The sequence below is a fragment of the Suricata suricatta genome, chromosome 5 (assembly GCF_006229205.1).
Source record: "Suricata suricatta isolate VVHF042 chromosome 5, meerkat_22Aug2017_6uvM2_HiC, whole genome shotgun sequence".
In the NCBI taxonomy this organism is placed as follows: domain Eukaryota; kingdom Metazoa; phylum Chordata; class Mammalia; order Carnivora; family Herpestidae; genus Suricata; species Suricata suricatta.
In genome coordinates this window covers 151,501,292-151,523,078 of record NC_043704.1, presented here as the reverse complement: position 1 = coordinate 151,523,078, position 21,787 = coordinate 151,501,292, and the positions used below count along the sequence as shown (strand labels likewise).

At 44.7% G+C, this 21,787-nt stretch overlaps 1 long non-coding RNA gene across 1 annotated transcript; it reads right to left on the bottom strand.

Moving 5' to 3' along the window:
* Positions 1-3,941: 3,941 nt before the first annotated feature.
* LOC115292964 lies at positions 3,942-21,584 on the bottom strand. The gene is made up of 3 exons (XR_003909268.1): positions 21,572-21,584; positions 14,868-14,950; positions 3,942-4,144 (listed from the first exon to the last, which is right to left on the bottom strand). It is a non-coding gene; the product is annotated as an uncharacterized LOC115292964 (long non-coding RNA).
* Positions 21,585-21,787: the final 203 nt, after the last annotated feature.

Sequence of the window (21,787 nt, the reverse complement as noted above, 5' to 3'; positions counted from 1 at the left end):
AACCAGGGGACCGCTGATTCTCTGCACCCTAGATGCCTCGCTGGTCACGGTGCCCAGCAGCTCCCCACACAGGAGTCACACTGCAGCGTCCTCTGAGGGTAGGGATTATTCCTGGGGGGCAGTCTGAAGCCTTCATGTGTATTCACCGACTCCTCCCCGTGACCGCTGAGACGGTTCTGTCGCTGCTGACCCATTTACAGGTGAGGACAGTGGGGAGCAGGCAGGACGGGCCACTTGCTGAGATCCCCGTGCTGGGGTGGGGGTGGGGGTCAGCGCAACCAGGATTCAACACAGCTGTCTGGCTCCAGAGCCACACTCCTGAACCGCTGTGTTGCCAAAATGTCATGGTGGCTGGAGAAACAATGTGAGTCCAATAAAATGAGATTCTGGAAGAATAGCCACCCGCCTCCACAAGGCTCTTTGCCTGTAGCTTCCATGTGCCCTTTTGTTCGGATCTCCCTACTTGCTGCTCAGAACCTGGTGAGAAGTGTGAGGCTCGGAGCAGGGAAGGGGCTGGCCCAAGGGGCCACAGCTGGAGGGACAGTCAGGTTTGAGTCCCCATCGAATCAAGGACTATTCTTGTTCCCTCCTTTTCCCTGGGGGAACTGAGGCCAGGAGGAGTTAAATGAATTACACTGTCCCTCCCTCCTTCCAGTGGGTTTTGTTCATGGCTGGGGATAATTTTCCTCAAGACCCATGCCTGGACTGAATGACCAGAGGCCACTTGATTCTTTTTTCAGAATTTTTTATGGAAACTGGGACCTTGGCTGCACCTGTGCTAGTGACAGGGAGTCACCAGGGACCCCGACAGGTGCTGTAGAAGGAAAGAACAAGAAGGAGATGCATACAACACAGGCTGAATAAGGCAGGAGTCTCTCTGCATCCAGAGCCCACTAGAGGATGACTTGTGGGCCCCGGACCTGCAAGGACAACCCACAACTGCATTGGGTGTTGGCACAATGGTATGAAGGTGTCAGTTGGACATTCTGGAACTCAGAGTCGTCTTCCAAGCTGGTGGATGATGTGGTGGGTGATAGCAGAATTCACCCCCTTGTGGATGTAGAGTTAAGAGCCCCTTGGCTTGCTGACTGTTAGCCAGGGACTGGAGGTCACCTTCAGGTGCTTTGCCACATAGCCTCTCCATGGCCCTTCCCACAATTCTCTTCATTTCAAGGCCAATAAGAGAAATTTCTTTCGTGCTCCAAATTTGTTTTGTCAGGGAAGGTTTCCTTCATGAGGAAGAATTCAATTCTAAGGACTTAATTTTTTCTAAGTTTATTTATTTTGAGAAAGAGAGGGTGGGCAGAGAGAGGGAGACAGAATCCCAAACAGGCTCCACACCATCAGCACAGAGCTGAAGCCCATGAACCATGAGATCATGACCTCAGCCAAAATCAAGAGTCAGACACATAACTGACTGAGCCCCCCACGTGCTTCTAAGGATTTAATTGATATGTAGGCCCACCAAATAATCTCCCTTCTGATCAACTCAAGGATGAGTGATTAGGTACTGAATTATATCTGGAAAATCCCTTTTTCTTATTAACATCATCATGGAAGGGATATCTCATTATATTTAGAAGCGCCACTCACACTCAAGGGGAGGGAATTGTAGACAGCATTTACACCAGGGAGTCAGACATGTAGGGACCATCTTAGAGTTCTGCTTACACATCAGGTGAGGTTATTGATTTTGTTCCAAGGACCTCATCTGAGGACAGCTACTTTAACGGAGCTACCAAATAAATGTGGACCTTTATGTGATGGCAAAAACAGTGAGTACAGAAAAACAATGATTACATGTTTCTAGATGAAGATTTCTAATCAAAATGGCAAAGAGTGTTCAAGTGGAAACCCACTCACTACGCTGAATATTTATTGATACTGAACATGTTTCTTTTCATTATGAAAATATATTTAAACTCAAAAAGGAGAAGAACAAGAAGTTGAATGTAAGTAAGTATGCAGTGGTGAATGGGGGCTAAGACCTTTGTCTACTGGACTCTGGGATTACAGCCGTATGGGACTGAGTTCCGCTCTCCGAGACGCCATCTTACTTGAGTCCTTAGCAGCATTTGAATCTGTCAGTTCCACGACACATTTCTCTAAGCACAGGTGGCTCCAGTGCTCCCTGGTCTCCCTCCAGCACACTTCTCAGTCTTGTCTGCATGCTCTTCTTTCCCCCACCCTCAGGCTGTTGCTCACGGCTCTGTCTTGCATCTTCTTTTCTTCTCAAGGGATATGCTTTCCTGGAATACTCCAAAAAAATCCATGGCTTCAAAGACCATTCCTGTGTTGAGATTTCTCAGTCTTGACCTCCCTCCAGGTCTTGTTCTCTGAAAAGCATCCCCATATATCCACCCACCTCCAAGACAGCACCACCTCTGGGTCTTCCAACCCTCCAAACTCAACATGTTCAATTTGAAACTCATCACCTTTCTTCTGCCCAACATCCTACCCCCCACCAAAAAATAGATGTGCTTCTCCTTCCATATTTCTCATCTCAGTAAATGTCACCATCATCCACCAAGATGTTTCAAGCAAACCTGGAATTTTCCCTTGATCCATCACTCTTCTCACTTGCTTATCTAATCAATCATCACCACCTATACATTTCAGCTGCCAAATAATCCATCCACTTTTATCCACTTCTGTAGATGCTCCCATAGACCAGGCCATGATCTTCTTTTTCCTGCATTAGGGAAATGATTTCCTAACTAATGTCATTGCTTCTACTGTTATTTCCTTCCAACCCAGGCTCTACTTCTTAGCTAGAGGGAGTCTACTAAAATGCAAATCTCCTCATATTACTCCTCTACTAAAGGCCTCATTGGTTTCCCATTGCTCCTTCTGGTAAATTCCACACCATGGCTTCAACATTCTCCATTAGATGACCCCACTCTAGCTCTCCAGTTCTGGTCTTGCCAATCCTCACTACACCCTCTGTAATGCAGCCATACTGAACTTTGGTTCACTCTTCTCATACCCTGCCCTCTCTTCCCTTTTTTTAACTTCTACTTGATTTTCAGATCTTGGCTTACACATCCTAGCCCCTAGGAGGGCCTTTCCTGACTCCATTGACAAAGCCAAGGCTCCCCACAAAGATTATCATAGCATCCTGCATTTCCCCATCATATTTTTTGTATGTTATTGTAGGTGCTGAAAGCTCCTTGAACAAAGACACAGTGCTTGCCATCATCTGGTCCTCTGTATCCTCAGTGTGGCCATTGAAGCAGTGGGTAACTATGCCCTTCCAGACATGGTAAGTGGCTGAACATCCCAAAGGCATTTCCTTTCTCGATCTACCAGGAGAGATGTCACCAGTATTGAATCCTCTCAGGAACAGAAACACAGTGACTAGGACTCAAGCAAACAGAAAGGTTTTTCCCTGAATAAAATATGATTTTAATTTGCACAATATGCACATTTATAATAATAATAGCTGCATGAGACATGCAATAATAAGTTCCTAATGCTAACCTGGGGCAAAATATCTAATACAAATTAAATTGGCTCTGTTCCTAGGAATTTTAGTATATTGCACTGTGGATTTTTAGCCAAAATTGTGCAGAGCATAGCTGATTAATATTCTAATTAAAATAAGAATGGAACTATAGGAAATTGTTGGGTTTCCTCAGTAATGAATAAATAAATGCCTTCCTAATAAAAGTAGACTCCCAATAGACATTAGTATGGACTAAGATGTCTACTATGGAAACCACATAGCAGGCCTACCTAGAAGGTTGTGAGGCCTTGAAATGCTGATGTCTCCAGCATCAACCCCATGAATGCCCTCTTGACTCTAGAGGCATTTTTAGCCTTTGGGGGAACTCAAGATGTATGTGCAATCGTTTTCTTCTCTTCCACACCTCAACATAAAGAAATTGTCCCACTCAAAACCTTCAAGGGGCAGCTCATTATACCATTTGACTTTGCCTTTGGCCACAGATGGTTGAAACAGACGTGGAAACTTGTACCAGGATGGATCAATCTGAAAGGCGTGTGAACATACGGAGCTGAGCTGGAAAGCCAAGAGGTCTTGGGATCTAAGGGAACTCCTTGAGGGCAGTCATGATGGCTCACTGTGAGCCTCAGCGAGTGAGCAAAACTCCAAGTCTTCATGGGCTGGCAGATGCAGCATTCACTGTAGCAGAAATAGGAGATCATGAGGATCCAGATGGCAGAAAGAAATGAGAGTACGTGAAATTTCTGAGTGCTTAAAATAAACCTTCCTTTTCTTATGCTACTTTGAGCCACTTTCTCTCCTTGCTATCCAACAACTTCTAAGATAAAGGGAAGTAGTGGCACCAGCCACGCGATTTCCAACCCTGATTCTTAATTTCACTCCTAGTTAAGAACTATACCAGTGCCTTGGATGAGGATAGAGATGAGGTCCTGTGGGAAAATGTGGGGGATGTGAAGCTGGGCAGAGCAGCAGGAGTAAGGAGAAGGAATCAGGAGGCAACTAGACCCTAGTAACTAGACATAGGTCAATATAGCAAGAAAAGGGTCAATGTGGGTGAATATAAAACACACACTTGGACTTGAAAAAGAAAATCAGCCAGACAGCCCAGGATGAGTGGTGGACATGGAAAACAGATAAGACAGTAATGTACAATGAAATAACTGAGGGGGACTGTTGACAAACATGTCTGACATGTCCACACTAATGAAAATTGAAGCTACTATATGCACGTATGTGCCAGGCCCTCTATTAGGTGCTCTGTATCAACTACCAAACATTTTATATATAGACTTCCTAATATCTTTTTTTTAATGTTTATTTATTTTTGAGAGAGAGGGTGTGTGCACGTGCACGAGAGGGGGGACAGCAGAGAGAAAGGGAGACAGAGAATTCCAACCTCAATGCAGGGCTCAATCCCACAAACTGTGAGATCATGACCTGAGCTGAAATCAGACATTTAACCAACTGAGCCACCCAGGTGCCCCAGCCTTCCTGATATCTAATAAACAAAGAAGGCCTCATTTTCAACAGAGTGATTGAGAAAACAAGAAAGGATTTAGAATAGTCCAAAACTCATCAGGTTCAGTGGTTGTCCATTTTAACTTTATCTGGTCTCTCTTTCACAGCTCTGGTGGTCATCTTACCCTGTTTCTTCTGGGACTTTCTCTCTATCATTTTGGCATATATCTTAGTTTGGAGTTCCTTAAAGCAGGTCCTGACACGAAGATTCTTTTTTATTTTTTCTGATTTTTAAACTGTTATTTATTTTTTGAGGGAGGAAGAGAGAGAAAGAGAGAGAGAGAGAGAGGGAGTTGAGAAGGGGCAGAGAGAGGGAGACACAGAGTACCCAACATGGGGTTTGAACGCACCAACTGCAAGATCATGGCCTGAGCTGAAGTCAAACACTTAACTGCCAGAGCCACCTAGGTGCCCCCTGACACAAAGATTCTAACACAAATGGTTGACTCCAGAGGTGATCTGGGGAACACCAGCAGAGTGGAGAAATGAGGCAAGGAATGGAAGGCAGCCAACTTGTTATCCAACAAGTTCCTGTTGGGAGAGCTACAGCTTGGGTTTGGAGGGACCTCCAGGAGTTAGTGTAGGACACAAACATCGGAGTTAACCCTCATGAGGAATGAGAATCTGGGGTATGCAACACTGCGTTTTCTAAAGGCACTACAGATCCTGGAGCAAAGTTGCTACAGAGTCAGACAGCCACAGCATCTCAGTCCCCACCAGGCTAATAAGCAACACAGAGAGTTGGTGACTGCATATGCCCACCAGCCCCTTGAGCTGGGGCTTCACACAATAAATACTGGTTACTGAATAAAATCAACTCGTGGCAGAGTAAGTAATAACCTGTGAAGTAAGGCCAACGGTAGAATGAACACTGATACTCTCCAGAAGTATGGATTTACTTGTTCATTTTACTTCTTATTAACAGTCTTTCTCCATTGGCTCATTCATTCATCATGACCACCTCCTGTGCTTCAAGGACACTTAAAAGGTAAATTCTGAGAACAAAAAGATGATCTTCAATTAGAACCTCAGGTTATATCTACTCTGTGAAAACCACACGGCCCTCAGAACCATAACTGTACCAGATCATCCACTGCGGACACCCATCTACAGGTTCCGTCTGTCTGAGCCAGCGTACGTGTGACAAGCTGTTTTGCTTTTAATTTTCTTCTGTGCTGCACTAATAGCATGTATGCCACTTGGTTTGGCCAAATTGAAAAGCAGCTTAGAAGAGGAAGGGGATATGTGCTTATGAAGTTATCATTCTTTCAGATTAAAAGTTTATTTTATGTTTGAATTGATGACTCTCAAACCAAAAGCCTTCAGTTGAAATATACCAATACTGTCCTAGATCAGTCTGTTATCAAAGAGTTGATCAGAAGAGTAGATGTGATAAGAACTAGGAACTTTCTGGTGGCCTATAAACACCATTTAACCACAATTTGCATGAAGAGAATTATAAGAGCAGGTAATTGAAAGAGCAAACCATGCTTGCTGACTCATCAAGATCATTTAACACATTTTCAGTACTGCCTGTCATTTGCTGTGCTCGTGTTTTAGCTAATCTTCCAGAATCCTCACAACAATTCTGTTTCTATCTTTCCGATTTTCGAGCTGAAGAAACTCGAGGAATTAAACTCCCGCCCCAGGTCACAAAGTTAAGAAAAGATGGAGTCAGAAATCCAACCCAAATAGTGAGTTCAGTGCCCCAGCTCTGAGCCATACAAGTTCAGCAGCTCTGTCATATTCATCACTAGAGTGTCACCACCAACCTGTGGCAGGCTCTAGTCTCCATTTGATAGATGGCAGACGACAGCTCAAAACTCACACTCTGGTTACAAGAGAACAGAGCACAGACACACCCCCTGTGGCTGGCTGAGACTTGAGAAATATGGAAGGACCGTGGCCCCGACGCTGGCATCAAGTTCTAAGACACTGCATCAAGATGGGTCTGGTCACATCCTCTCAGCTCAGATGAATTTCTTTGACTGATGACAATAGAATCTTGAGAGATGAAAGCATAGTGCCAACCTGAATATGCCCTATACCCTCCCAAAAACCAGATTCAAAGGAGAGGAACAAATATCCATGCATGTTGTAAATACATTTACCCTTTGACTCAATTATCTCACTTCTAGAAATGTGTTCTATTGATATTCCTGCACTCATGAAAAGATTATTCTTTGCTGCACCATCTGTAACAAGAGTGGAAATAACTCAAACATCCATCAAGATGTAACTGGTTAAATAAATTATGATAAAGCCTTTCAACGGAATACTACATAGTTGTGAAAAAGAGTGAAGAAGTTTTCCATGTACTGACACAGAAAGATGTCTAAGATTTATTATTAAATAATGTAAAATGCAGAAAAGCATCTTAGTATGTGTTTATAAACATTTACATGAACTCTAGAAGAATACACAAGAAGCTAATAAAGATGGCCATCCCTTTGCATGTTAAGGGAGTGCAGTAAATAGTATGGATGGGGCAGAGATGAGAGTGAGCTCTATCTTTTTATAGCATTTGCTTCTTTTTCTTGATTTTTTAAAACTTTTATTTATTTTTGAGATACAAAGAGTGACAGAGCATGAATGGGGGAGGAGCAGAGAGAGAGGGAGACACAGAATCCAAAGCAGGCTCCAGACTCTGAGTTGTCAGCACAGAGCCCAAGGTGGGGCTCGAACCCACAAGCTGGGAGATCATGACCTGAGCTGAAATTGGATGCTTAACCTGCTGAGCCACCCAGGCACCCCAAACATTTGCTTCTTAAACCATACAAAAAGGATGACCAGTGACATCTGGATGGCTCAGTCCATTAAGAATCCAGCTCTTGATTTCAACTAGGGTCATGATCTCACAGTTCATGAGATTGAGCCCCGCATAAGGCTCATGCTAACAGTGTGGAGAGTGCTTGGGATTCTCTCTCTCCCTCCCGTCCCCCACTCACACTCTTTCTCTCTCAAAATAAATAAATAAACTTCAAAAAAAATTTTAAATCAAAAAAGGTATGACCATCTTGAGTCCAACTAAAGATCATTTGCACCTTTATGGAGAGTAGGCTGCTGAGTCTGGGCATGAGCAAGTGTGTTTTGGAATATGTATATACACAGACTTGGGAATGTCTTCTCTACCCCGCCATTCCCTTGGCTCAAACTTGGAGTACTCTGTCTGTATTGTTCAGTGTAGGCCAAGCTGCTCTGATAAATAGATCCAAACATGTAATAGTCTGACATAGTAAAAGTTTGCTCTTTGCTCATGTACCAGGGAGGGAGTTCGAGTCTGCAGGCAACTCCCCTCCACCAGGAACCTTCCGTCTAGTGTCCGCCCCTCTCATTCTCTAGGGCCTCAATATCACATGTATCCAGCTGGCAGAAGGGGAACAGGTGCAGAAGGGCACACATGCTTCCATGCTCCTTTTAATAAAAGCCTTGGCCCAAAATGACACACATCACTTCCTGTCATATTCTATTCTATTCATATTCTAGTCACTCACGTGACTACAACAAAATACAAGGAAGGCTAGGAATGCAGTCTCTAGCTGGACAACCTCTTTCCACCTCAACATTTACCATGGAAGGAGAGAGTAGACAATTACCCGTCTCTGACACCATCTCTGTCTCCATTACTGAAGGAATTCTGGAAGGAGTACTAGGCATTGTTCATCCATAAATGCTTCCAAGGAACCCTTGTGTCAGTCCCTGCTGACAAAAAGGATACTGGAGTGTGGTTTGTGGTTTGTGGAGATGAAGAGTTTATCTCCAGTTGGAATGATGAAGAGAGGGCCACAGGAACTAGCTGAAGACCTCACTTACCCTGAGCCTCCATATGGCCGAGTATAGGAATTAGAATCACGATCTTTTTCCCATACTCCCATCTGATTCTCTCATCAATGTGTCCCTGTTCCCTTGCAGGCTTTTTCTGTTTAGTTATCATCTATGGCAAGAGGACCTTTCAAAGACCAATAGTGTACTCTCTTCTTGACCCACCTGACTCCAATTCTAGCATTTATATCCATGGGCATGGCTTCTTTATTTATTCCCAGGAGATCACCTTCCTAACCTGCCTACCCCCTGCCTTCACATGTGCTTATACCTGTGTGCACATAGGTGCATGCCTGTGTGTGCACACGTGCATGCACAGAGTCTGTGCTGCAGCCCCAAGGAAGCACAAGCAGAATGGTACAAGGCACAAACCTGCCCACGGCCCTGTAGGAAGGAACAGAGAAACACATGAACAAGTATCCAAGGGGCAACAATTAGGGATAGATTTTGAGCTGAAATACCTCTGCCAAGGACCTAAAGCAACACAGATGTGATCTAGTCCACAGGATATAGCAGGATATAGAAGCCACAGACACAGAGTTTGAAGGCTGCTGCATTAAACTAGAGCATACAAAAGCAAAATTCATCCAGACCCTGTAACTCCAGGAATTACTTTTTTACCACCAAGGGCCTGTTTTAATTATTTATATACATCACATGGGCTTGTGTTTGCAAAGATTTTTCCTCCTAGAGAAATTGCATTTATTAGATAGCAAGGTCTTCATTTCCCCTGTGTCTTATTAAGCAAAGACACGTGCCACGACCATGCAGGGTTTCTGATCATTCATTTGTTCATTCAACAAACATTTACTGAACCTCTACCATGTGCCAAGCACTGGGGATATGGTGGAGAATGCAGCAGACAAGGTCCCTGCCCTCCTGTTCTTACTGCAGATCATCAAAAGATCATAAATACATAAGTACGAATTAGAAAGGAGAATAAAGGAAGCCACGCGAGAGCATGAGGTGAAATTTGCATAAGGGGGAGCTTCAAAAATGGCATCTCTGCCTAAGGAACACCCGAGTGGGGACCAGATTCTCAAGAGTGTGACCCCCCAAAATTCCATCATCCCCCCTAAAAGAGAAGACACTTAACTTAAAAAGGAAGCTGATACTGTCTACACGTCTTCTCTGTGCCACGTTCAGGGCTGAGCCATTTCTCCGCACTGTTTCTTCTCCTACCCTGCCCAGGGCTGCTCTTCGCAGGTGGGTGACCTGCTCTTCAACCTTTACAGATTAAGAACCAAGGCTCCAAAAGTTTCAGTAGACCGATTGCACCTTCTGTTTAGTGAAAGGCAAATCACAGAGTCAGACCCGGAATCAAAGCCCTAACAAACCAGTACCAGATGGTAGTGATGCTTAGGGAGACCCTGTTTCACCACTAGAAGGAAAGCCACCAAGAGGGACCTGCAGCTGCTGTGAAGGATGGATGGATGCACGCAGGTGACGCTCAGGGGCTTATTCCCCCACAGGTAGCCAGTAAGAAGCCACACATCTGCTGCCTGGGCTGTGCAAGCAGGTGGCACATGGGAGCAGCCTGGCTGATGAGAGAGTTGTGCTTTTGTATGGATTTCTATAAATGAAATCTGGGCTTTAACAGATTCTGACCTCTCATGCTGAGTCCTTTGCAGGTGCCATCATCATTCCTGGCAGGACTCCCAAGCTCCCATAAAAAGGAATGTATGACCTATTTTAAAATTCCTCCAGGGAAAGAGTCAGCATGTTGCCTTAGCAACTGAGGAACCCTTCTAGGAGTCCTGCTTGGCTCTTCCCTCGGTCTAATGTACTTCTGCCCCAGTGCCATGCAAAGCCTGAGCTGGCCTCCTGGGGGTAGAAGAGAAGACAGAAGTGATTCCCTGTAACCATCCTCCCCCCCGCCACTGTCCCTGCCGCATAAGAGTATGGGGGACAGAGAAAGGGAAGCAAAAGAGGAAGCAACATGGAAAGAGGACAGGAAGACAATAGGAGGACCCTCTCACCCAGATGTGGAGGCTTGGCTTGAAAGGCTGAAGTAGCCTTTCGTCTCAAAAATGTGGACCAGTTTTGTCACAGAGTTGCTGATATGTCCTCCGCCTTCTCCCCCACTGACCACTCTAACCTCCTGAGCCAGCACATTAAGAAGCCCACCTCTCTCCCAGCCTCATGGCCCTCCATGGGCCCCACACCCCTGACTGACCAGGTCCCATCAGGCCTTGCCCTTGGACTCATGCCTTTAGCTTTGCACCTACATGCATCCTGTTGTCCTTTCTCTAAAGCAAAGTTCCTGGGGTGAAGACCCCATGTCGATGTTTCATTTCAGCCACCACATCAGTGTGTGGCAATACTCATTTCTACCGGCTTCAGAGAGTCACAGACTTCTGTCCCTCTCACTGTGTTATGGAGGACATGCCAACTTCCCCTTCAGCCACTCTCCCTGTGGAGAAATACCGCACCCATAGGCACCTCGACCACCAAAAGGCAAAGTCCTTCTGCCCTGGCCCTTCTAGAAGTTGGAAAGCAGAGCTTTGAAGAAAGGAGTGAGGGATTAGCACACCGCTTTCCAGGACTGTTTTGGCTACAAAAAGTCAAAGTCCAATTGGCCTAAGCAAAAACAGAGAAGAAAAGAACTTACGGACGCATTTAACTGAAAATCAGACTGGATCTGGTAGCTCTGACAATTTGATCTCCCTCCCTTGACTTTATTCTATTTTGGCTTCATTCTCAGCAGGTTTCTGCCCACATAGTGACGAAGACAGCCGCCCGCTGAACCGGGCATCTGCCCTACCAGAGTTACAATTCCAGCAGAAAAAAAGAATGTCACCTTTCCCAGAGTTCCAACCAAGTCCCAAGACTGAGTCTCCTGGGTCATGTGTTCAGCCCTAAATTGTTCCCCCTGGCAGGGCCTGAGTCATGTGTCTCTTCCCTAGAGCTGGGTGGAGTCATCCCCACAAACCCTGTGACCTTGAAGAGGGGAGAGGCGATACCCCAGCGCAAAATCAAAGTGCTGTTAGCGGAAGACGAGCAGGCTGGCCTGCCCACACTACAGAGAGCCCCCACCGTCTCTATCCCTGTCTCTTCCTTTCTCTTGTTCAGAATAGTAAGACATGAAGTTACAAGTGTCTCCCCCTTGACAAACATCTTTAGCTCTGAAGGACTGGGCAGTGCCCAAGAAGAACCCAGTTGGGGGGAAGAGAAGTGAGTCGCCTAAAATTGGCGCTGACCCTAAGTTTACAGAGAGAGGAGTGGATGGGGGCCTTGTTTATTCATTTTCTCATGGAAATCCCCAGCTCCGTTCTGCCTTGAGGCCTTTCTCATTGGCTGCTCATTGCCAGAGGGACTTTGCAGACATCAGAACAGTTTCCTTAATTATATGTCTGTATTTAAAAAAATAAATAGTGGCGCTTATCACTCTGCTTGCACATGGGGACCTGGATGAGCCCACTGACGCAGAGCAGTTTCTAAGCAACTTGTGGAGTTGGTGCCTAATGCAACAGCCACGAGATTTGGAGGAAAAATAAAATAAAGCCTGTGGACACTCAATGTGGAGCCAATTGTGATTGGTTCTTAAAGGCTGCACAGGGTCCTTTGGGAGGTTAATTCCATCTCAGACTGACAGAAAAGGGCTTGTTTCTGGAGAGCCTGGATCTCTCTGGTGTGGGACGCTTGATAAGTGGGCTTCTGGAGGATTCCAATAAGCACTGTGTCCCAGAGAGACCTGATGCTGATAACATGTGATAACAAAAATGCTGACGTTCAGAACTGAGAGAGGCTCTGAGCCGTGTGAGCAAGTCCTGGGAAGAGAGTTGGAGGAGGAGAGGGCAGGACCCGGCTTCCCTGTGTCGGCCATCCCAGCCCCCGGCCTCACCCAGTGTGGCTCTGCTGCTTGAAGGGATGCGTGTTCCGAGTGAGGAGGAGAGACTCACAGGAGGAACCTCACAGCGCACAGAGAGCATGAACCATGGCCAGCAAACTGGCGTCAGGGACAAATGAGGCTGGCATTTGCATCTGGCCACAATGTCCACATCTGCATGGCCCTGGGAGAAGCATTTAAGCTCTCTTTGCCAAAGTTTTCTTGTCTTTTAAGTGGAAATAATAACAGGATCATCATAAAGATGAAATGATTTGTGGAGCACACAGCATGATTCTCTGCCATAAAGGGTCATGCCAGACCTCCGTGCCGACTGCACTAAGATTCTGGAGATTCTGTTGGTCACTTCCATAATAGACTATATCCGTTACCTTTTCTTAAATCTTATTTTCATAAGCAGTTTTAGGTTCACAGTAAAACTGAGAGGAAGGTACAGAGTTCCCACACAGCCCCTGCCCCCACACAACTTACACTGACACATCATAACGACCTAAAGTTCTTGTTTCACGTTAGGGTTCACTCTGTGGGTTTTACCTGGTAACTTTTACCATGTAATGAATCACCCAAAACTTAGTGACTCAAAACAACAATTTATTTAGCTCATGATTCTGTGGGTTGACAATTCGAGCCGGGCTCAGATGGATGGTTCTTCCTACCCCAAGTCACTCGTGCCTCCGCAGTCAGCTGCAAGGCCATCTGGGAACTGACTGATCTCGGATGGCCTCTGCCAAGACGGTTTGTCTCCACTCAACAAGACCTCCACCGTCTATCTTGCTAGCCTGAATATGTCACGTGATGGCCGGCCATGCTCTGGACAGGCACAATGTCCCTTCTACCACATTCTCCAGGTCAAATTAAGCTACATGACAATCTCAGACACAGAGAGTGAGAAAACAGACTACATTTTCATGAGAGGAGCTACAAGGTCACATTGTAAAGGGACATTACTACAGGGAAGGGAATAATCACGGCCATGTTTGCATTCCACCACAGCTTTGTTCAGAGACCTCTGAGGGGATAAAAGTGGTTCGCATCCATGTCTAGGCCTTCTTGGGAATAGTTCTTAGTGAAGATGCTGACCAAGGACACCCTTCTGCTAGAAAAAGCCATGGAACTGGCCCCACAATCCCTGATATCCAAATCCAGTATCTGTCTGTACAGCTAAATCATAGGTGTGAAAATAAACCAAGGAAACCTCAGGAATGACAAAATAAGGTATAATTTATAGAGAAATTTGCTAACAATAAAAGTCACTGACTCTAAGAAGAGAATTGGCCTTAGAAGCAATTTAATCTACCAGTTTTTGGGGCGCCTGGGTGGCTCAGTAGGTTAAGCCTCCGACTTCAGCTCAGGTCATGATCTCACATTCGTGGGTTCAAGCCCCGCATCGGGCTCTGTGCTGACAGCTCAGAGCCTGGAGCCTGCTTCAGATTCTGCTTGTCCCTCTCTCTCTGCCCTGCTCATGCTCTGTCTCTTTCTCTGTCTCAAAAATAAATAAAACATTAAAAAAAAATTTTTAAATAATAATCTACTGGTTTTTAGATGTGTGTGATATGGAACCATGGGGGTTTCCAGAAGGTTCATGGCTCACTGAAAAGACAATCAGATACCAAATAGCAATGTGGAGAAGAACTCTGGGCCCCCCACGCCTACTTCAACCAAGGTGTCCGCAATTTTTTGTAACAAGCCATTAGCCACTTTATAGCAAAGATTCTTTTACTCCTTGTAAAAGTGTTCTAGAATTTCCCTGTGGTTAATTGGCTTCATTTGATTTTTACCACCCAACATTTTTCAGAGAACTAATATATGTTGAGGGCCTACAACACATAAATCATTGTGTTGGGTCCTTCAGCATTAGTCTGATTCTCTCTGCCATTTGGGTCTTAGGGTCTTTCAAACGTCTTCTTCAAGTCTGCCTTTATTTTGGGCAGCCACTTGCCAATTCACCTTTTGAGTCAACCTTTTGTTCCAGCAAATTCTCAGTTTCTGTCACCGCCCCCCATTCAAGAGTTCTTTCCTGCTGTTGGAAACATCAACTTACTTTTTAAATCCAAACACCAAGAGCTCTATTCCAGCCCACCCGGTGTCCAAGATCAATCCCAGTCTGAGTGGCAGGAGATCCTCAGTAAATCCCTCATACTCCCACTTTCCTACAGCCAAGACCCTTCATTGCTAACACCTGTCCGTAGCCAAACTGATATTAACAACACATACCTAGCCAGGAATCAGGGCCATTTGTCTTCAAGCCTGGTCCTCTTTGACTCACAAGACATCATCTCATTTCTGCAAATCCATTGCTAGATGATATATAATAAAAATATTAGTAAGAAATGACTGAAATCTTTATTCTGAAACAAAAATCCCACAATGCAATATGAGGACAGTTGCTATGAGAGAAAATTGCACCATGTGATCATAACTAAAATTCTATTCTTGGCCCTGCCATCAATTTAGCAAGAAACATTAAGTGAGTCACTGTACCTTACTGGGCTTTTATTCCTTGTCTCCCTACTCTGTTCCCTATGTTTTATGGAGGAGGGCCACCAAGTGCCCCCAGCTTCTCTAGATTTCCAGCTCCCAGGTCAAAGAGTCAGAAGTGCTGGTGAACCAGGATGCTAAGGGTTAAAAGGAATGTCCCCATCTCAAGAGAGTGATGGGACTAATTGACTGACTCTAATATGACTGACTGACATTCCTTATCTGTTGAGACTTCATGAAGGTCAGAAATCAGTACTCAGCCCTGATTAGCAAGTGATGAAACATGTCTCACTGGTCAATGCAGTTGGGAGTGTCCTATGTGCATTAATATCTACCTCCTAAATGACATGACTGCTACAGAAAACAGTAGGGAAGTTCCTCAAAAACTGGAATTAGAACAACTATATGATCACCAATCCCACTTCCATGTATTTATCCAAGAGAACTGAAATCGGGTCTTGAGAAGATATTTGCATGCCGATGTTTGCTGCAGCATTATTGACAATAGCCAAGAGGTGGAAATAACTAAGTGTCCATCAGCAGATGAGTAGATAAGAAAAAGGTGGTATAGACATACATTGGAATATTACTCAGCCATAAACAAGAAGGAAAGCTGGTCATGTACTACCCAATGGATGAACCTCAAAGACATTGTGCTAAGTGATATAGCTAAGTGATGTGCTAAGTGAAACAATCTAGTTACAGAAGGACATGTATTGCATGTTTCCAATTATATGATGTATCTAAAGTACTCAGAGTCTTATAAATAGAAAGTAGAATTGTGGTTGCCAGGGCTAAAAAAATGGAAATCAGGGAGTTGTTTAATGGACACAGAGTTCCAGTTATGCAAGACAAAAACTTTTGAGAACTCTTCGGTACTACATTGTACCAAGAGTTAACAATACTGGTCTATATACTTTAAATTTTGTAAAGAGCATATACCTCATGATATATGTTTTCTACTGCAATAAAAAAGGATAATAACAGTAACTATCTCTTACCTTCCCATTGTGGTGGTAGAGATATTTCATCTGAAAATGGTTTGGAAGCAGGCCATGTACTATGCCAATGTAATGGATTATTACTTTGATTATTACAATACCTCACCCATTTTTTTCTATGTCAGAATGCAAGATTATCCTATAATTAAATCTAAATCAGAAGAAGAGGCTACACTTTACACCAGATCCCCCAGTAGTTTTCTGGTGTGAAAGGCCAGACAGGACAGCAGCACAAGTGAGCCCCAATAAACAAGACTCCTTAGCCACAGAGAGACAGGAGCTAATGGGCAACGTTGAGAAAACACTGCTTTGTGGAGCTGTCTCTAGCATGTATGTGATATCCAAAGGCAGAGCTGTGCTCTCCATCCAGGAAATCAAAGATATTTTTCATACCCTGGCCAGAGGTGTTTCAAAGGAGGAGGCAGAGACAGGAGCATTTAAAAAAATGCCATTGCATCTCCACCATAAACGAAAAAGAAAATCATCTCCAGAATCTAGCACAGTGTCCAGTGTATAGCATTCACCAGCCAGGGTACACAGAAAATATTGGTTGGATGGAGCATGGATGGATGGATGGATGGATGGATGGATGGATGGATGGAAGAAAGGGAGTAAAAAGGAATAAAAATGAATGAACAAACATAAAAATGCTCCCAAGTTAGACTTCTATCTGTAGAATTCTATCTGATCACCAAAACGATCAGAAACTACTAATTCAACAAGTACAAGGCAGGCTTTCATCATGAACAGCTTTTCATGACCCAATGTTTGCCACAATGCCATTGTTAGGGTGACTCTCCACAAATTACAAAAATAATTCCTTCTTGGAGGGTGATTAAGAAAAGGCATCTGCTCTGGGCTGGCACCACCAGAGCCCACACCTTGGATTCTAGTGCCTGTTCATTCCCTCTATTAGGTACTTCTATGCAGGGCACAAATGGAACATCTGGACTAAGAGGCTTTGATTAGTTGTATGAGGAAGCAGAAGCTATTATCTTGTAAGGGGACAGCTTGTGGCTCAGTGGTTTGAAGACTCCTTTCTCCAGTCCCCTTTTGGGCTAGAATCAGGGTTTACTAGCCAATGGCCCTAGGTGAGTATATACACAGAGGTGTTTTGGCAAAGAGCCAGAGAGAAGAAATTCTGTGTAATCTTTACCCAGACCAAGATAAAAAATACTTCCATTACCTACAGAGACTCTTCTCCTGCCCTTTCCAGTCAACATCCCCAACCCCAGCTCCCTTGGCAACCACTATGAAGACGTGTATCAGTTTTGTCTGTTCTTTCATAAAAATGGAATCACATAGTATGTTCTCTTTTGTGTCTGGCTTCTTTAACTCACCATAACATGTTTGAAATTAGTCCATTACTGTGAGTAGAGTAACTCATTTCTTTTGTGCTGAGGAATGTATTCAAATGATGAAATCACCTACAAAAGGGTGTTCAAAGTCATTAGTCATCAAAGAAATATAAATTTGAACAATGAGATCCCTCTACACCTTCACAGGACTGGTTAAAAATAAGGACTGACTGTGCAAGCACTGGTGAGGATATGGAGAATCTGGAACTCTTGGATACTGCTTGTAGAAGAGTACCCTGGTAAAATCACTACGGAAAACTGGTTGGCTTTCTAATAAACTTAAACATACACCTCTTCTCCTCTATGACCCAGAAATTCTACCTCTAGGAATTTACTCAAGAGAAATGAAAACAGAGAGGGAGCAAAACCATAAGAGACCCTTAAATACAGAGAAAACTGAAGGTTGCTGGAAGGAAGGTGAGTGATGAATGGGCTAAATGGGTGATGGGCATGAAGGAGGGCACTTGCTGGGGTGAGCACTGGGTGCTCTATTCATGAAACCAAAATACTACACTGTATGCTAACTTGAATTTAAATAAATACATGTTTAAAAACAGAGAAATGAAAACATAAAACCACAAAATGACCTGTAAAGAATGTTCACAGTAGCTTTGTTTATAAAAGTCCCAAGTGGAAACAGCCCAATGTCCATCACTAAGAGAATGGATAAGTAAACGGTGGTATGTCCGCACAATGGACATGTCACTCTTCATTCTCTGGAGTTTCAGTTTATGGGAAGAAGAAGAATATTTATGCCATACACAGAATTGTTAGAGGTATAATGTGGAAAGGGCTTACAAATACAGGATTTATTTTTGGTTTTATTGCAACATAAGTAAGAAAAATACAAAGAAAAGGTAAGTGGAAAAAAAAGTCACAAACCAACATGCTCTTAGATGCCAACTCCTAACCTACTTATCTCCCTTGATTCAGCTGCCATTTTTCTGACCTGCAAGCAAGAAATAGTCCTGAAATGAAACTTTTTGTAAATCAAAAACAAGGTGACCATAAGGGTTTGTCTTAGAGCCTTAACCTTTAAGAAACAGCCAAATTTCCGGCACACGCTTAATCTGCTCAGTTAGAAATCTCAAAGCATCTGCTTCTGTACCCTTCCCATAATATTGATTTTGTTTTATTATTAAATGCTTCATCTTTTATTCTGTTTAAATCTGCAAACCACCTCAAAACCCTGGAAACAAGGAGGAAAATAATCACATGCACACACATGTACACTCAAACACAGACATGCATGTATGTTGCCTTCCCCACCTATGTGCCAATGGAGGGTTTCATGTTTTCTACATCTGTGTACAGTAAGCGTAATCTAAAGCAATGAGAGCAAACATGCCAGAACATATACATCTGAGTGAGATCCTCAAAGTGGAAAGTTTCTATCCTTCTTCCCACAATGCTGTTCTCGCTCAAAACATTTTTGGATCTCTGGAAACTATGTTATATAAAGAATCATGAAAATAGCAGAGCCTAGGAAGCTGGGAGGAGAAAAGGCTGACCTTAAATATTTGAAGAGCTATTGTGCAAAAGAAGAAATACATCTTTTATAGCCATTTTACACTTGAGGAAACGGAAGTTAAATCACTTGCCTGCAGTCACACGACTTGATTTGAATTCGGGCAGTCTGCCCCTGATCTGGCCTCTTCCAATAGAAAGGAACAGACAATGATGAAGAATGATATTGTGGTTCAGGCATTCTGGAGGAAGAGTACTGGGGTGCAGGGGGTGCTTCAAGGGGAGTGCTCCATCCACCCCAGGGACCAGGGGTGTGGTGGGAGGAACCGGGAAGGACATCATGGAAGAGCTGCTGTTCACAAGGAAAGGGCTTTAAAAACCTGATTCATCTCTTTGCAGACTAATGGGTTCTCACCTTTTTCCAAGGCTGGTTCAGGAAAATGAGGAAGTACTTGTAACATCCCTCACCTCGTCCCTATTCTTATGCTTGTCTGGTCCCAAAGGGCATTTTAACTCTCCTGCAGATTGGGCTCTTGTGACAACTTTGGAAAATGGGACCACTACAGGGATATAAGTGACCTGCCAATGCCTCCTCCTGACTGCCTCCCAGACTCTGGAAATCTATCATCAGATCTTTCATTAGCAGTCAGGCGGTGGTCCAAGGATTGTGCATGCATGTGTGTACACGTGTGTGTGTGTGTGTGCGCGTGCGCCTGTGTTCAAAGGGAGACAGGGAGGGGGCTGCCTGTCCTCCAGCCTCAGAGAATCCAGCCTCTGCACACACAAAGCTGAAGCTGCCTGGCCCTTTGATCGGGACCCCATGCTGTGCCTTGTTCAGGGAATTTTTAAATTCTCTTTCATTTTATTGAGCGGCTTTGCTTCCCACCTCCCATCCCTGAGTCAGTCAGTTCGCAGGATTATTGGGTCCTTCTCTTCATTGATTTGTTTTTCTGACCTTTGTAGTAGATAGTGAAATATATGGATAGAACAAGAAAGGAAGAAGGAAAGGGAAGGGGAGGGAGCCCGGGTAGCCTCTGGAAGGGAGGGCTCATAGCGAGGATCTTGGGTCTGGCCATCTTTTACAGAAAAGAGACAAGTCAGGTGGCAGCCACCTAGTGCCCCAGAAGAGGAAGCCCCTGGCTTGTGGGGGTTGACCACTGAAGACCAGGCTAAGGCCACAGGGCTGAGTCCCCCACAAGTACTGGAGACTGATGCTGGACCGCTGCATCTCTATGCATTTGCTTTCTGTTGGAAGAACTCCTGTGTCAGCTCCGTCTTTCATTCTTCCAGAGAACACTCACTTCTCTCAAGGTTCTGCCCTAGGAATGCATGTGCACTCCTTTTCCCTATGTCGGTGAGCCCGTTTTGTATTAAACCCCATGTCCTCAGAACAACCACACAGGTTCGTGCATGTTCTGTCACTGACACTGAGAAGGAGGACATGAATACGTGTGGAGTACCCATCACCCATCACCGTGAGGGGCTTTATCTGCATTATGGGTTACTAGGCGGGACTCTGCCTGCCGTTCCAGAAATGATGCTAGGCTCACCGCAGAGCCACCAACTGGAAGGCAATGCTGGATCTAAGAACCATGCTTCCTCCCAATGGGTATGAATGTTGTTCCCACCTCAAGGCCAAGTAAGAAGGCTTCAAGAGTCAGTGGTAAAGATCTGGGATTCCTGCCAGATGGGAAGTCTGGCCCCAGGGAGGCATTTTGTCCACCTGAGCAGGAGACATGACCAAAGAGGAAGCACAGGGCAGAAGGGGAGAGCCTAGGATAATCCGTACCTCAGTATTTGGTAAGGTTGATGATATGAGTCCCTTAAAGGTCAAGCAAGCGGCTGGACTTGACTTGTCTTTCCTGTACCCTACTCACATAGGCTGCCCGCTAGGCACAGGGAGGCAGGAGCAGGAAGCTGTGTGATAGACTCTATAGTGAAAGTTGAGTAGGGGATGGGAGAGGTCAGCCTCCACCAGGGAGTTACCACGGGGCCCTTCAAAGACCCTGACATGCACCCTGCAAGAAAGCCTAGACTTTGGACTCCTGTCACAAAGAGTATCAACAACAGGTCAATGTTGCAGCATCCACCAAAGGGAGCACCAGAGATGGGCACAGTTATGTAAAGAGAGGCTTGTCCTTTTCCTCTTCCTTCTACCAATGAGATCATTTTGAAAGAACTAGAATCTAAAGGAGTAGAGGTCATAGAACTAGCTACCTAGAAGCTACCTAGGAGGAGGGAGGTCATGGAGATGAGATTTGAATGGAGTTTGAGAGTTTGGAGGCCCTGAGAACACCCCTACCCATATCCCCTCATCTTTAACTTTGGGTTCACACATGCCTGACTTCCAACTACCCAAATCTGCATCTCTTTGCCTACAGCCTTTCTCTGGCCACTGAAGTGCTCTCTGCCCACAAACAAGTGTTGGAGAACTGACCCCCGTCCCTAGAAGCAGCCCTCATCCACTAACAGGTAGGTTTGGGTGTATAAATACCCCGGCTCCTTCATTTGGGTAGAACAACTCTGAGTCACTTGTCCTCCACTGTATTAGTTACCAATCACTGTGTAATAATTTATGCCCAAAACCTAGCAGCTTGAGACAAATATATATTACCTCACAATTTCTGCTGGTCAGGAATTCAGAAGAAGCTTGAATAGATGGTTCTGACTCCAGGTTGCCCATGATTTTACAGTCAAGATGTCAGCGGGGGCTGCAATCAGCTGAAGGTCTGACTGGGGCTGAATGGGTCTATTTCCGAGCTGGCTCATTGACACTGATGGCTGCCGGCAGGCCTCAGTCTACCACCACCTACACTTCTCATGATCTGTG